The sequence below is a fragment of the Anopheles funestus genome, chromosome 3RL (genome assembly GCF_943734845.2).
Source record: "Anopheles funestus chromosome 3RL, idAnoFuneDA-416_04, whole genome shotgun sequence".
In the NCBI taxonomy this organism is placed as follows: domain Eukaryota; kingdom Metazoa; phylum Arthropoda; class Insecta; order Diptera; family Culicidae; genus Anopheles; species Anopheles funestus.
Window position 1 is genome coordinate 83,623,239 of NC_064599.1, and position 16,017 is coordinate 83,639,255.

The 16,017-nt window shown below is 41.9% G+C and overlaps 1 protein-coding gene and 1 long non-coding RNA gene across 2 annotated transcripts in view; one reads left to right on the forward strand and one right to left on the reverse strand.

The window, feature by feature from the left end:
- LOC125767455 (uncharacterized) overlaps positions 1 to 14,637 on the forward strand; it is a 39,342-nt gene extending 24,705 nt beyond the window's left edge. The window contains exon 2 of the long non-coding RNA XR_007418784.1: positions 10,814 to 14,637. This is a non-coding gene — a long non-coding RNA (uncharacterized LOC125767455). The remainder of the gene's footprint in view (positions 1 to 10,813) is intronic.
- The window catches only part of LOC125767430 (tyrosine-protein kinase-like otk), a 49,759-nt gene that overhangs the window by 24,936 nt on the left and 8,806 nt on the right, over positions 1 to 16,017 (reverse strand). The window lies entirely within an intron of this gene.

A 16,017-nucleotide genomic window follows, 5' to 3' on the forward strand; every position in this document is an offset into this window, starting at 1 on the left:
CAGGGAATCAAGAGGGAAGAAAAAAAAAAGAGGAAAAGGCTATAAAGCAGATAATTCGCAAATCGTCGAACGAAGCATCAGAATGCCGGCCTGAACCTTTCCATGAGTGGAAATACGATGCGGGGGCATCATAGGCGGCAGCAGTAGGCGAGAGCTTTTTTGAGGTAGAAGAAAAGGGCAAAGAGCTTAATCCATCGGGCTTGACGGGAATGGTGGTGGATGATATCGCGATTCAAATAATAATAAAAATACCTGTATTTGCTCTTTATCTCGTTTTCCACTTCACCGGCATCGAGCCGGCTTTTGGATACACGGTGGCTATAAGTGGTTCGGTGAGGTGGTCATAATTTTTTACTAAATTACTAATTTTACTACCCTATATGGTGTATTGGCTTTGTATATCTATCCTTGGCTAAATGTTACATATTTATCTCCTAATAATATATCGGTGATCGGTGCATAGGGATATATCTGTTGAGATTCTGTCAATATTTGCACGAAGGCTCTTACTTCTTAAACCAAAGAAGCTTATACATCTGATAGTTACCGACGGTTTTAAAATTCTCTCGAGTTTTAAAATTCTGCTTTTCAAGTTATCCCCTGCCACGGAATAACGTTTACATAGGGAAAATACTGAAGACATCAGAAATTCAAAGTAACTACAATTGTTCAACTAACTCCCCGATGGTGTATTAAGTTTAGACCAACAGAAATGATTCTTCCGACCCACTGTGCGAAATAGAATGATGCACAAAATTTTAGCATAGGGCGATTTAGTCGCTCGATAGCTCGGATTGAATGGAAAAATCCACCCGTTCCACATCGCTGTTCATCCTTTTTTTTTGTTGCAAAAATGTTTGCCCGAAATACACCCGGGTTGAGGAAAAAAAAAGCGGCATCATCATCATCACCATCCGCGCCAGCAACAGTAACCTCATCGGGGGTTGATATCTTATCCGCCATATCCTGCCACAGCGACCCCGCTCGGAAATGCTTTTAAATGTAGGTGCTGAAAGCAACTAATGACTTTAAATTATTATCTTGTCCTCGTGCCTTCTCCGTATCCCACCACGTCTTTGCATGCTTAGAACCGGCTACATAATATGGGGTTTATTGGGGAAGGCTTTCTATGTTGTGCCGGGGGTTCTTGCCAGCGTAACGACAACAGGTTTTCTCCCAGGCGGTGGCACGCTGGATCATTTTCTTATTTTATTCTGTTGTGTGTGTGTTTTTTTTTCGAACTGCAAATCTGCACAACAGATCATATTATTGAACGGTTTTGAAAAAGAAAAAAACCGAAAAGAGGTCACCATTATGGTAGATTCCTAATCGGCTCCATGGTTTGATGCGTTCCGCACGAACGGTTGAGATTTGGCAAAACAAAACCTCAACCGCTTTTCATCCTTAAAACTCCTTCGAAGGAAATGTCTTTCCTTTCTCAGAGCGTACCAACCCGCTCGCTTTTTGTTTAATCCGTTGCTTTTGGTGTATATCTTACTTCGCACATTTTCATACAACCGGCAATCGCCCACCCTGCAGCATTCAGCGGCCGCGATGTGACTTTAATTTATTCGTAGATAATAACGGCTGTTCGTGCAGAAGAATTGGACGCGCTCGAAAATGCCGACGCCGAATACACACACACACACAAAGAGTGGTCTGTTTCGACCCTTGCCTCTCGATGTTTTGTCCGTTCTCTAAATTCAACATCTTTTTTTATCAAAATTATAGAACTCGGTATAATTTCATCCCTTCCGAACCCATCTAGTCACCTTTTCTTTCATTCGAATTCCACCCCACAAAAAAAACACATCCCCCGGGCGGAGAAAAGTTCCAGCACCGAATACACCAATCCAGCAAAGAATAGATACAATGAAACTAATGGTTCGTTCGAAAGAGGAATTTCGGCCTGCAGTGAGCTTTTGGAATGCAAAAAAGGGCTTTCGCCCACTTCATGCTTACGTCCCACAAAAACTATTGAATTTTCCGAGGCCGAGAGAGCGTTTGATATTTTTATTTCGCTTTTGTTAACGTTTCCATTTGCACGTAAACAGGAACCGTACCAGCCAAAAATACAAACCAATTTCGTGGTTCTTTTGGTTGGTTTAATTTGACGTGTAATGAAACGTTGCGCGAATGAATGAACAAGCACAGCTTATCAATGGTTCAGTGCTCAATTTATGCGCTGTAATACGCTTATGCAGCAATGTGGAAAACATTTACCATATTGGATGAAATGTGTAATGATCACGTGCTTTGCCATTCTGTCAAACACACCAAAGGTTGAGGATCGGATCTCGTCTAAATCGAGTAAAGCAGTAGTCATGACGTAAAAGAATCATTTTTTAATCTGATTTAATTAATCTATTTATACATCACACAGAGCAATATTAGAAGCCTATATTACCTAATTCCACCCACCTTCAATAAATGCGGTATAAAATTTTAAATAATGGAAATGTCATTGAACCACAACTCACCGTAAAGCAAACATTAGAATCATATTGTTCTCCCATCGGCATTATGCGTGGTCTATGCATGATGTTATTCAACTTACCTGTAAAATAAAAGAAACAAACACATTTTTCATAAATGACTGTAAATACAAATGTCGTCTAGACGCTTTGAGAATTGTTTCTAGTGCGAAAAAAAAACATTCAGAATGAAGGATCTTCTGCTAGTTTCATCAATGCGGCGGCATCGAGCTTAACCCTTTAGTCTGCTTTTCAATGCACACCGATGTACATACAGCCTAATAACATGCTCTAATAATTGTCATGAATAAAACATCGTCCGCCCATCCATTAATTCATTCCGAGTCACGCTGGCACGTACGTTCGGTATTCGCGACATTCCTTCGCAGAAATGATACCGTGCGATATATGTAGATGGCAATATAATTTTGTGAAAAACATAATCTCGGTGCAAAAATTATATAGGCGGACGGTGGCGGTAGTTGGCATCATTTCGAATGTGACGTGAATTGAATGTCTTATTTTCACTGTTGCTTCTTTCCTTTTACTTCGCACACCACCGTTTGTATTATATTTGCCCAATGCTCTAAGGAAAGGGGGTATAATGTTTGTGAAGGGTTGCCTTTCAGATTGATGAGCTGTATCATTTATTTCAACATTGCATTGTATTGTTTGGGGCCAATTCTTAAAAAAGCAAAACAAAACAAAATAGACTAGCAGCTCAATGCCATGCTAATTTAAATATGTTTTACTCATGGCAATTTTCATTCATTTCAAGCATTTTCAAAAAAAAAAAAAAAACCAACCAGGATCGCACAAACATTTCACTCTCGTTGCGTATATGACCTGCTGCAGCTGAAATGCATCCTTTGCTGTTGCGCGTCCAATGCATACCCTCATATCGAGTGGCCATTGTTGGGGGAACAAAAGATTTGCGAGCATTAAAAATTAGCCTCGTCCCAACAAGCTTTTCTTTTCGTATCAAACAACCCCATTCCACCCATTTCTCCCAAAGTCTCGTTTCACAAAAATGCTTCTTCCCGTCGTTTCATAAGATTGCTCCAATAAGACATGCATCATCACGGACCTTTTGCACAGGAAATGAATATGAGGCTAATTCCTTATAATCTCCATTTTTTCTCAACTGCTACCAGCCATGACCGAACCCATCCAGTTGCATTCATCTCACAAAAGGATCGCTGGATCGGGGGGGTTTTTTTGTTGCTGCTTGCTAAAATTCTTAATAACTGCGGAATTTGCAAATAGTTTGCCTGGAATTTGCATCATTTCCGGTCCTTTCCCGCCATACTGCACACTTAAGAAATGGAAAATGCATCTGCATCCGACCGAGTTCGCTGTTAGTGCAATAATGCTATTCCTCATATGGAACCGGAAACCTGCACCGCATGTGTCTTCACACACAAGCGCATACAAAAAAACACTAGAAGGACCGAGTATGGATGGAAAACCGTACAATAATGCTGTGCTTTCGAAGCTTTTCACTGGGTACAAAACGTTGAAGCGTATTGGCACAATAGATAGAGTATGATAATTTTCTTTGTTTTGAGTTTAGGGTGGATCCACATGAGGTCGGGAAATGCAACAGCCTCCAGCTAGGTTCGCTTTTTTGCATTTGTGCACGTCTGTTTCATAAAGCTGAAATTGATCCGGACAAACGAAGTATGAATTAAACTCAATTGTAAAGCAACAATAGAAGATGGCAGGAAAATTAAATTGAACCTCTTGCAAGGCGATTATGTCAACGAAGAAATATGCATATTCTCATGCAAAAAAAGGTAACCTCCATGATACAGACATTGTTTTTAATTGGTTAAGAGAGAATTGATTAAATTATATTGGAAATGTATCGAAAATAAAATATATAAAATGTATAAAAAAAAATCATATTTTTTTCAAACTAAATTCTAATTATTTCGAATTCTAATATCAAACTAAATATTTAATTAATTATATTAAAACAAATCACACCAAATTTGGTATGTTTTCGGTTAGGACGGCCACGATATATATCTTCCAAATGTTCAGTTAATTTTTGAACAAAGTTTTTAAAATAATTTATCTGCTTAAATTATTTTTACACAGATAGGTTTTCAATATTTCTTACTAGTATCAACGCACAATAGATGCTAATTCAATGGTATGAAACCTTTCAAAGGCAACAATGTTACCAATGCAGAAAATGCATTGGCATGCAAATAGTAGAAAAAAAGGATAAAGACGAAAGCTCATTAGATCGTAAAGTATAGTTCTCGGTAAGGAATAAAAGAAAAGCAAAGCATTCGGCACGATTGTCTGATCGGCATAAATCTTTTCCCACTTGCGCGCTAGAAAGCAATGCCGACAGGAGAGAAGGTTGCATTAACGAAGCATAGTTTCACTGTTCCCTCACACTTAATGCCTTTCTCTCGTACTCGTACTGTCTGATGCAGTTTGAAATATTCCATAATTTCTGCATGCATGTTCAACTCTTTTCGCGTCCATTTAATTTAAAGCTGCTGCTCGTATGAGCAGCCGCGGGGCATTCATTCTGCACCCAAACAAACGCACAGCCATAGAAGGCAAACGGGAAAGAGCCCGGGTGAGTCAATGTATCCGTTGCATCCGGATGCACACGAAAAGGGAGGAAAGAAAAACGTTCCTTTCCACATCGAAGTGTGGACCATTTTCCAGGCACAGACGACGCACGAGTGGCATTGTGTTTTGCAGTTACATCCTCCACTAACGAACGGCAACTCGGTGACGATGACGATGATGCATACGGTACGCACAAGTCGTACCGGCTAAACATACGGATGCACTTATACGGTATTTTTTTTGTCTCTCTACACCCAACCAAGCCACCAGTGTGGCAATAAAAACCAGAAAAAGCAAAGCGAAAGCGAAGACCGACGAGAAGTTGGGAATAAAATAATACAAGCCATTACAGCACACTGCAACAGCAGCGGCAATAATTGCAACTGCATCCACCCGACAAAGCGGCCGCCCGGTGAGTTTGCGAATGAATGGTAAGGACCTCCGTACGCGTGTATGTCTTTTTGCTCTGTTCATTGGCCGCTGGGGGAAATTATTTCATTTCCGAAAATTTAATTAATTCCTCAGTTTTATTGTGCACTGTCTATTTTACGACTCACGTTTCACTTGGCTTTATCTTTTTTTAACCTTTTTTTTCTTTTTTCCACTTCATCGTTTGTCATTTAGTTTGTGTTTTTTCTTCTTTACATTTCACATTTTAACATTGTTTCTTTACAAATTTTTTTTCTACCTTTTTCTTTCCTACCTATTTGAAATGTTACTTTTTTTCTTTTTCAATTGAGAGCAGTTTTATGTGGAGGCTTTTTCTGTTGCACATGTTTGCAGTACTTGTTTTGTGATTATGTTCGACATTAACGAGACAATTGAATTAATTCATTTTTTATGCATTTCTTGCTTGCTTTTTGGTGTCATTTCATGGATCTACTGTTATTGTTGGTAGATATAAAAGACCCTCTTCAATCGAATGTGATCTATCATCAATATTAAATTAAACGAAAGTGGCTTGAAATAATTAATTTTATCGTTAGCACCAACATGTACAAACCACAAATTGAACAAAATGGGCCATTGAGTTGCTGTTGCAAGTACAAAGCGTTATAAATGCTATTTCTTTTTTACATCGGGAAAAACATTACAAAATGTTTAAATATTTAATAATTTTTTAGACATTATTATACCTTTATATAGTTCAAAATATGTTCTATTCTATTCTATTCTATAACATACTTCGTTGTGATACCATCTCAGAATATTTTACCATAAAAACAACTTTCCACTATTTTCTTATAAATACTTCCCAGCAACGGTTTTGTGTAAACACAGGGAAGTACTCAATTTCTTGTGTCATAGTCTGCATTGATATCAGAAACAAAGGTAGAAAGTCTGCCGTGTTGCAACACGTTAAAATAAATTTCCTCTCTTTTACAAAAACAGTCTGAATCACGAGGCAGCGGCATGATTTATAAATGGCCGGCTAATAAGATTCGCTTTTTTCCACATAACTTCACTATTTCGCCCATCCCGCAGGGCACTTTTGAATGAAGTTGCGAAATAATATAATGTTCCTGAAAAGATGACATTCTAGAGCGCGGATAGGCAGTCCGGGCTACACTCTCTTGGGTTCCTTTTGTTCCGGCCATCTCGAGTGTATCCTTATACACCATGGATGCCATTGAGACATCATCATCCTCATCATCATCACCAGGCTCGTGGTTGGCAAAAGGCGAAAAGAGCCAATGACAATTTGCAAGAGGAAATTCATCCCATCAACCGACACGACACGATTGCATAATTATCCCGTGGTGCTGAACCTGAAGAATCCTTTTCGGGAATATCACCTTCACGTTGGTGGTCGTGTACAAGTGTGTACGTGCACTCACCTGTCTCTGTGCGACGATGTACACGGTGGTGCTATTTTAACTGCAAATGGAATGGTAAATATTTGCATCAGGCGTTGTTCGTTGGCGGGCGATGGATCACTCGATTGATGGGAAACGTGCAGGGCCTTTCACGGAGAGAATTCTGTTCGTAGACCGTAGTGGGCACTCGAAACGAGTGCATGAAGCCCTTCAGGTTGCGTCGGCGAATCCATTTGGCCCATTGGATAGCATTGCATCCTTGTTTTTTTTTTTATTACCCCGGAGCATGCATTCGATACTAGCCGGCCATTTTATTATGAGATATACACAAGACGAGTAACAACAGCGGAAAGGTTAGACTTGAGGTAGCTGTCGCACAACATAATAAAAAGCTCCAGTAGTCGTCTCGTCGTTACCGCCGTCCGGCAGAAGAAGCTGTTGATCGTATTTCATTCGTCGGCAGCACGGAAGGAAAACGACCTGTGCATACTTATTAGCCATTCTCGGGACGATCGAACGCCCCCAAGACTTGAGGGACTAGTAGGTCCAGAAACGGCGGCATCTCTTGCTTTGACAAAGAGTTCTGGCATTTTTTTTTTGCACACTCCTTGAAACATGATTCCCATACGAAAAACTTCATAAAGCTTCTTCCGACGAATGAATGTTTCAAAACTATGACACGATCTGAAGTGATGGTGTGCTAGAGACACAGGTGAGATACAGTTAGGTGTATGGGTTTTATGAGGCAAAACTTTTCTCACATGTTTAAGAACATTGTGGGACGGTCGCCAGCATCATGCGGAACGTGCGGTCGGGGCAGGCAAGGCAACGTGAGAGAAAAGATGGACGACCATCATACGGATTATTCGGATTCTGTGTATGCTAGCCATCGATTCAACAGTCACGAGGAATTCGAATTGGGAATTCAAATTTGTGACAATTTGTCCTTCAAAGCAAGAAAGATTGGGAATCGTCTGTTTCGAAAGGATATTTGCTACTTTTATATAAAGGGGACAGATAACAGTGAATGCATTGCCAACGATCTTAAGTAAGATATAATCGATAGTATCGACATTCGTTTTAAAAAGTATACAATAACATTGAAGTTTAGGAGGAGTTCACCAGGCGAACCAATTTGATAGTCGTCTTAAGAACAATTAGCAAAAAATATTCAATATTATGTATTCCTAAACCACTCAAGGTTTGCCTTCGTCTGAGCAGATGTTTTTAAACTTTAAACAGACTAACTAACTATGTCGACCGAACGGCAACATTAGTACTTTTCCTTTGCAATATTTTAATTTGACTTGTTTTCTAGAACACCTTTCCTTCCGTTTCGAAATAGTGCCTGATTCATACCTTCCGATGCTAAAAAGCTTCGACACATAACGTACCAACACTTAAACCGCCCTGTGAATGAAGGTGGTACCTTTGAAATGTTCATTAGTGCTGATTTTCCTAAATGAGTTTTGACAGCCTACTTCCATAATCGGACACGACGCTTACAACTGACCATTTAACCGAGTTCTGCTCCCTATTATTCCCTATTCCTGGTGCACAAAAACGCCCTACAAAAACCACACACCAACATGACGACCGTTTTGACAAGGAAACACAAACACCAACTTCGAGGTTGATCAACCGCCGTTCCATAAGGATACAACGGAAAGTTTTCCCCCTTGTTTCTGCTCGGCCAAGAGAACTTCCGCCCTAACATGATCCTGGTTAGTGTGTGGTTGGACAACGCCGGTCCAACCTTACCCTTACCCCTAGGGGAACATAATACGCGCCCAGTACACAGTACGCGGCCAATCGTTCGGGAAAAATGGGAAAAATATTCTAGGGCTGGTGCAGTGTTTCGTTGTTAGCAGATAGATGATAAAACAGACAAATCCACCATGCTGAAAGTGAAGCATTTTTGCTTTCCCAAATCCCAACTGACTGATAAGCCGTGCTCTGTACGGCAGAACGTTAACATTGTCCGGAAGCGGTACATATTATGAGTCGACCCACTCACCCCGGCAAGGATATTGAATATCGCGTACGCAAAATGCAAATCGTGTAACAGCGAAGCTGGGCTTAAGCCATCTCCTGTTCATCGTTTTTCTCCCTCTTGTGAGGAATCATTCGAATCGCTTCTTAGCGAGACCCACACCCGGAGACGACGAGGTTAATCAATTCGCCTGTTTCGCCACCCTAACCCATGGTTATGTTTCATTAAATTCCTTTCCCCCATTCCAATGCGGCCTAACTGCTACGCAATCCATCCAGCTGGGAACGTGTAGGAGGGTTGTTTGGTAGCATGTTAAAAAGGGGTTAACCTTAAAGGCAAGCTGTTGTTATTTTTTACGTTCACTTCTCATGCAATGATTTGCCTCCTAAGGCTTTGGTTTTACTATTTCGTCCGTAAGAAAACCAGAACATAGTCGCATTCTGCTAGCCCGGCTTTTTGTGTACCAGAGACCAGACGCAGAACGCACGTTGATTCGCTTCGATTAACACAATAAAAAGTGGCCAGAACATACAGAAACGCGTACGTACGCAACACCCTCCGATATCACATTACCTAGCGTTTGGTTAGTTTCGAGTTCTAATCGTGCGAACGCCATTCCTGACGATGGGACTGATGACTAATGTAAAACATCCTGCCGAAAGGGGTCGTCAAGTCACACTGGAACCTGTTCTTCTTGTTTAGTTTGGTGCTAATCTGGGTTGATTAAATTGCTTTTCAGAGGAAGCATAGTGTTGCTAGTACAAATGCTAGGCGAATTTCCAATGGACTTAGATTTTTAGAGAAAAAAGTTGCATTCAAATCGAATCACATCGAAATCGTTAATTAATTAACGATTTTTATTTGAATAAATAACCAGAAAGTATCAACAGATACCCAACGAAATCGAGAGGAAAAAATAATTTCCATACTCTTTAATCGTCCCGATTCTTTCTTTTACGATTTCGTAACTCCAACCTAAATAGGCAATAGACTTCAGTCTTACCGTCTATAAACGTTTCTTATTTGATTAAAAACAATTCAAACTAAATGGAGAGTCCTCAAAGACAATTTATAGACAACCGTGCAGCCGAGCGGATAAAATAAAACAAAACCCGCGCTTAAAATGCCACTTAGCGCCGTTCATCATTCAATGGCAATATTGCGAAAGAAGCGCAAGATGCGGCCTCGGCCGATGTGGGGATGGAAGAAGTGGAATAGCGGACAAGACATGAAATAAAAGCGAGAAATAAAAAGTAAATAAATTAAAATCCTTTGAAGAAAAGCTCTATCGAGCGGAAAAAGGGAAAGAAGCCAGTAGGTGACGGTAGGTGATGGTGCTAGTGTAGAAAATGAAAATACCACTGAATGTCCCGCGGCAGCAGGCACACTCGTTGTGCAACGCGGTGGACCGCCGGTTTCCCGTCAAGGAGTCTCTCTACATTCAATATTGAAACCGCAACCTCAGGCCTCGAAGGCAACCGGGATAGTTTTATGCAAAGCGGTGAAGCATTTTCCATCTGCTCGTTTGAAAAAAAAAAAAAACACGCGGCAAACTCGTCTCGCACAAAACTAAGGATTGCACTCCAACAGCCACTAGCAGTGGTCTTTTGTCGACAACGTGCGGCACAACCAGCTCGGGACGTTCAGGACGTACAGACGGTTTCGCGGTGTGATACAGCTTTGGCAATTATTATGCAAGGCAATGTCGAGCTCGTAGTGCTTGCGTAGAACGAAAGGCTATCTTCTCTAACACGGCAGATTGGACTCGGAAGAGAAAGACCAAAAAAAAAGCACAGACACGGTCAGCATGTTCCTGTTTCTTGTGATCGTCTTTCGCGAGCGAACTACTGTCAAGTTCTGTATTGCTGTGGAACTAAAAACACGCGAAATTCCAAGCTCCCCGTATTTACTTTTTCTGCTTTTCTCCTTCCCAGGTATTGTGCAACCGAACCGGCAGAATGCTGCATTGAAGACGAATGGGCGTAAGTATGATTCTGTCGCTCTTAACTTGCTATAAAAATTGAACGAAATTAAAAATTCCTTATTATCGTTCAGGCATCAACACATGCTTCTCCTTCTTTGGAGATATTCGCTCACTTTCACTATTCAATTTTGCATGTAAACAGCACTAAATGTAAACAAATTACCATTTGCCAGAAGATCTAATCTACGCATCTAATGTAAACATCAACTTCGCTCTAGCGCCTGTCATCGCATCCTTGCCCTTTTGCTTCTTATTTTGCTCCCCTGTTGATGGGCAAATCCACTGTTGTTGGTCTTCAAAATTCAATTTATCAAAGTTAGCAAGGTTTCTTCTTCACTAGCAAAGTTGCACAAACAAATCACGACAGAAATGACTGTCAAAAACCAAAATGTCATGGGGAGTAAAATTTTGGCATTTTCTTTTGAATTAGGGGTGATTAAAATAGAAGTATGAATGATAACGAGTAAAGGGAGAAGAACAAACTTAAAAAATAGCCTTGTCCGGAACTAACCATTAGACGGAACGATAAATTGTTTGACATAATCCAGGTGTCACGTAGTCCATAAACTGTCGCCATCTTTAATTTAGTCATTCATCTCACCGACCCATCACATATTCGTAACAATTAAGCACTGATTAGTGGAATATTGTTGCTTTCCGCCGCCAATCCGTGCGTAATTCATTCAGATCTATGAAACATCATAAAGCAGACACACGACCGACTGTCGTCCCGAACCCTGCACCATCATCTTGGACGTCCGGTAGTCGTTAATTTTATTCCCAATAAATTCTTCCCTCCCGCACAACAATCCGGACAGAAAGGCTCTTCACACTCATCTCATTTTATTACCATTTTGTTTCTACTGCGTCTGGAGCCGGCAAACTTCAAACACCGCTGGTTCAGTTCCTCGACCCAGTATGGAAGCGAGAGTTAGCGGAGCCTCCGTTTCCATCTGGATGGGACTTGGTTCTGTGTTTGTGTGTATACCACCATCACAACCGATGGGAACCATTCTTTGGACCTCTTGCTTCCCATTCTCTATCCAGACGCCAGCCGCAAGAAGCATTCCTATTGCCATATATGGGGCTTTTGGCCTTCTGATCGTCAGCCATCGAAGAAAACTCGTTCCTGCCAGAAGGGTCAAATTCTGTACCGATCTTCTTGGATGTTGCTTGGTTCTCGCAGGCTACGTTTCTCTTTGGTGTTTGTTTTATCGGACGAAATTTGAGTACACAGGGCTACCGATGATGACCCGCAGGCACAGACGCTTGCAGTGGATCTCCAACTCGAAATCGCTCGCACCAACCCTATATCCGTGTTCAGTACCATCGACTTCAAACGTGCGACTTCTAAAGGTTTGGCTTTCAGAAACCGTTTGTTTTAAAATTTATTTACTCCACACCAATGGTAAACAAAGTTCCTCGAGTTCCTCCCGCACGAACGCATATGCGTTCTGGAGTACTAGCCATCCAGCGTTGGAATGGGGTTCGATTGCAGAAGAAAGACCTCAAGATACCCTTTTTACGCATTTATAACTGCGTTTTATTTACGCAACATTAAAGGAAAAGGTAGCTTGGAAGTTTGGAAACGGTAGTAACTTACAAAATAACACCCAAGTTGTCGCCCGGGAACCATGATCTTCCTTTTAGTGGAGAAGTTTCGTACATATGAGAGTTCCCGTTAATCCGAGCTCTCTCTGTTGAACGCATTTCTCCGATCACGTTCAAGTGCAAGTTTATGTAGGGAATCGATGTACAAGCGGAGTTGTAATCGTCAGCTGCCCAACACCGTCACTTCAAGATTTTTTAAACACCGACCACGTTTGAGCGTAAGGTTTGTTTATTATTTCTACCGACACGGGACACAGGGAAAACCGACTTTATACGAACGGAGTGAGAGGGTGGTAGGTAGAGCATTATGGTCTAGTGAGAAGGGAATAAACACACCGCACCAAATGCATCAAACGCGGGTGTACTGCACTTCTTCAAAAGGGAGCGTTTGATCACATTAACGCGTTTTCTGGAGAAGTTCTTCAGTAATGCTTCGACGAGTAGCAGCACTAAGCGAACAATCAAGACGACTGGAAACCGTGGAAATCTTGCATCAACAAATTCTTTGCATTGCAGCTCCACTTTGAAGGTTTCCATTCACAGTCCCTTCCCAGTTATGTTACGACATCAAAAGTGCCTAAAATCTGCTAATAAAAAGATGTACACATCCTGTACGTCTTACGACGAGTTTCGTTGGTAATCAGTTTTATCATTCGCCGAAGGTCCCGGTGTAAGGACACACCCCAGAAGAAGGGTGCTAGAAATTACGATGTAAAAAAAATAGTTCTCGCACTAGACTCATTGGGGTGCGTTTAATTTGTTTATTTTTTCTCTCCTTCTTCGTCTGTGTGTCCTCCCCCGGAGTATGTTTGTCGCTTTTCACTCACGTCAATTCTTTCACCTCGACATCATAAATTTTGTGCATTATTATCGCTTTACCGCCGTTCAACACACGCCGAAATAGGAACGAACTTCTAGAAAGAAAAGGGGACATCCGCTGCTAGGTCCTGGCAGGGTCTGACGAAATATCATTCGTATAGGCGGTGACCAATGTGCGAACGTATGCAGGGAATTCCCCGTTACGAATTCGGTGCACCATAAACCAGGAACGGGCGTGTAATTCTTCGGCAAAACGCGTCTCCGAGCTAGCGTAAGTTGGCGTAATCGTAAATTACGTACTTTACGACGGATTTCAGTTTTTATTGCTGCGGATGCGGACGAGCCCACTCCCTCTGTTGCCGAGTCTGGAACCAGAGCGAACCTGACCTGAACCACGACCAAAGCCGGTATGTGTACTGTACTATGCAGTCGACCTATTCTAGAAAGCGTCTAACCAGAAGGGAGTTCTTCCAACACAATCTCGTGGACGGCAGCTCATTGATTCCGGCACTGCTACGTTGAATGGTAAATCGAGGAGCGTGGATTGACGACGTGCAACGAAGCGTTTGCTAGCATTAAAAAGGGAGCTAAAAACACACTCCCTTCGGTGCCCTTTCCAATGTATGCTTCCAGAAAGGAAGGAAGTTTTGTTGCCATTTTGTTTGTCGTCTGGCTGGCTACGGAAGACTCCGTCACTCTCGGTAGATCTCGCTTACATCCAACCACTCCAGACTCGAGAGACCACTTGAACTGTATACCCACTTGTTCGTCATCATCGTCACTGTCGGCAAAGGAAGGCAAAGGGCCGAGGGGCCCGCTGACGGCTCGCTGAATTTTGGAGTATTTTGGGTAGAGTGTGCGGAGTTAGAAGCAAAGTGGATCAGTTTGTACGGCGATACGATAACCGGCCTTACGGTGTGTAATGAAATTATGAGCAACCTCTCGTTTGTGGTTCAACGAGTCATAGCGGCACACAGAAGGAGCAGGGCCATATTTGTTTATTTGCTTTACGTGTCACTCGGCGCAGCAGTGTATAACTTTGCGATCAAGGATGCCTCAAAGGATGCGATAACACGGGTAGGGGCGTTCCATATTTTCGACGTAATATGAGAAGCTTAATCTTGCAGCACTTTAACCGGTGTTGATCTTGCTTGGTCGTTGCCTGTGCGATTCTGATGGTCCCGAAGAAAGCTTTAGACAGTGACTTCTTTAAGTGATCCTTTTTATTTCTTCCACCTCATCGGCACCTCGTTGACTGCAAGGAGCGCCATTTTTCACACATCCTTCGGTAATGTAGTTTGATTCATTACCGCACTCACTTTCTCCGTTCCATGCGGTTCCTTTTCCTTGAGGAGGACCAAAAAAAAACCTTCCCAACGAAAAGGTCTTAAAAAAGCATCACAAAAATGGAGCACATTTAAGCTACTACTGCTCCCTGTGCGCACGAGTTCCCGGGATGGATTTTTAACAAGCTGCTTACCCATCGAAATGCCAGCAAGGACGAGTGTTCAAAGCGTTACATAAAGCTTTTCATCGTTGCCCCACCGTACCCACGTTCCAGTAGATGCTTCCGGTAGTCATTCTTTTACTTTCCTTTTTGTTCAGCTCAATTCTTTTAGCTTTGAATTATGGTTTTCTTTGATAAATGGATTAAACGTTGCCGGAAAACCGAGTAGTGTTACTCGCTCTGTAACGTTGCCTGCAGAAACAGTGTTTGCAAATTTTCCGCCTCAAGGAGTTTTACTTTCCTGGCAAACGTTTGCGAAATTTTATACAATCTTGCACGCATGCACGCTTCGTATTCGGAAATTTTAGACCTCACTTGAATGCGTTAATTTTTCCAACAATTTCACGGTGAACGATAACCCAGCCGTATATTCCCCGAGCTGTGCTACATCCAGAAAGAATGCACGATATGGTATCGTGTTTTTATAGCCGACCGTGTATGCGAACAGTCGAGCCTTCCATCATGCTAGCCGCAGTTGGTGCCTTAACCGTACCAACGATTGTATCAACTTCAGACAGCTCTTATCAGAAATGCATTCAACGAAGACTTTCACTCACTCCGTCGTATCGGCCTGTGGTCGTTAATGCTAATGTTGAAATAAATATGTTTACTCGAACGCTGAACCGTCCGATGCTGATGCGCATCGAGTGTAAATGATACTATATACTGCAACAGCATTATCTACACGCCGTGGAAAGTTCATGAAGGGGTGAGATGTTGTGCGAGATGAAAAGTTGTCTTGAAGTGTTGTCATCCTTTGATTCGTATTCTACTCTAGCCATTTTACTGATGAAAATATGTTGAAGGAAATCACCAGTGCACGAAGATTAAACCGGAGATGTAGAACGTCAGTAGACTGACACCGGACAACTAGCTAATTTTTAAGCTCTGCACTATATACTTTCTGATTTGAATCCGAATCCGCTTTAGTAAAGCCTAAAGCAAGTAAGCAAGGGTATGTAATAAAAGATCTCTCTGGCATCTTTGTATCCAGAGACTTATCCATCCACCCCAAACGTTGATGTTTGCCTCAGGACGAACAAAGCAAGCGGGAAGCAAATCTTTTACCCTCATTCCCTTAAAGTGGGTACATCCTCACTGAAACTAAAACAAAAGCACCAGGAGAACTTTGGAATAATGGAACGGAAAGTAGCAAACTTCTACCAGTGCTTGCCACCTGAGTAGTCGCCCCGGAATCGTCTACCGTACTATTCCGA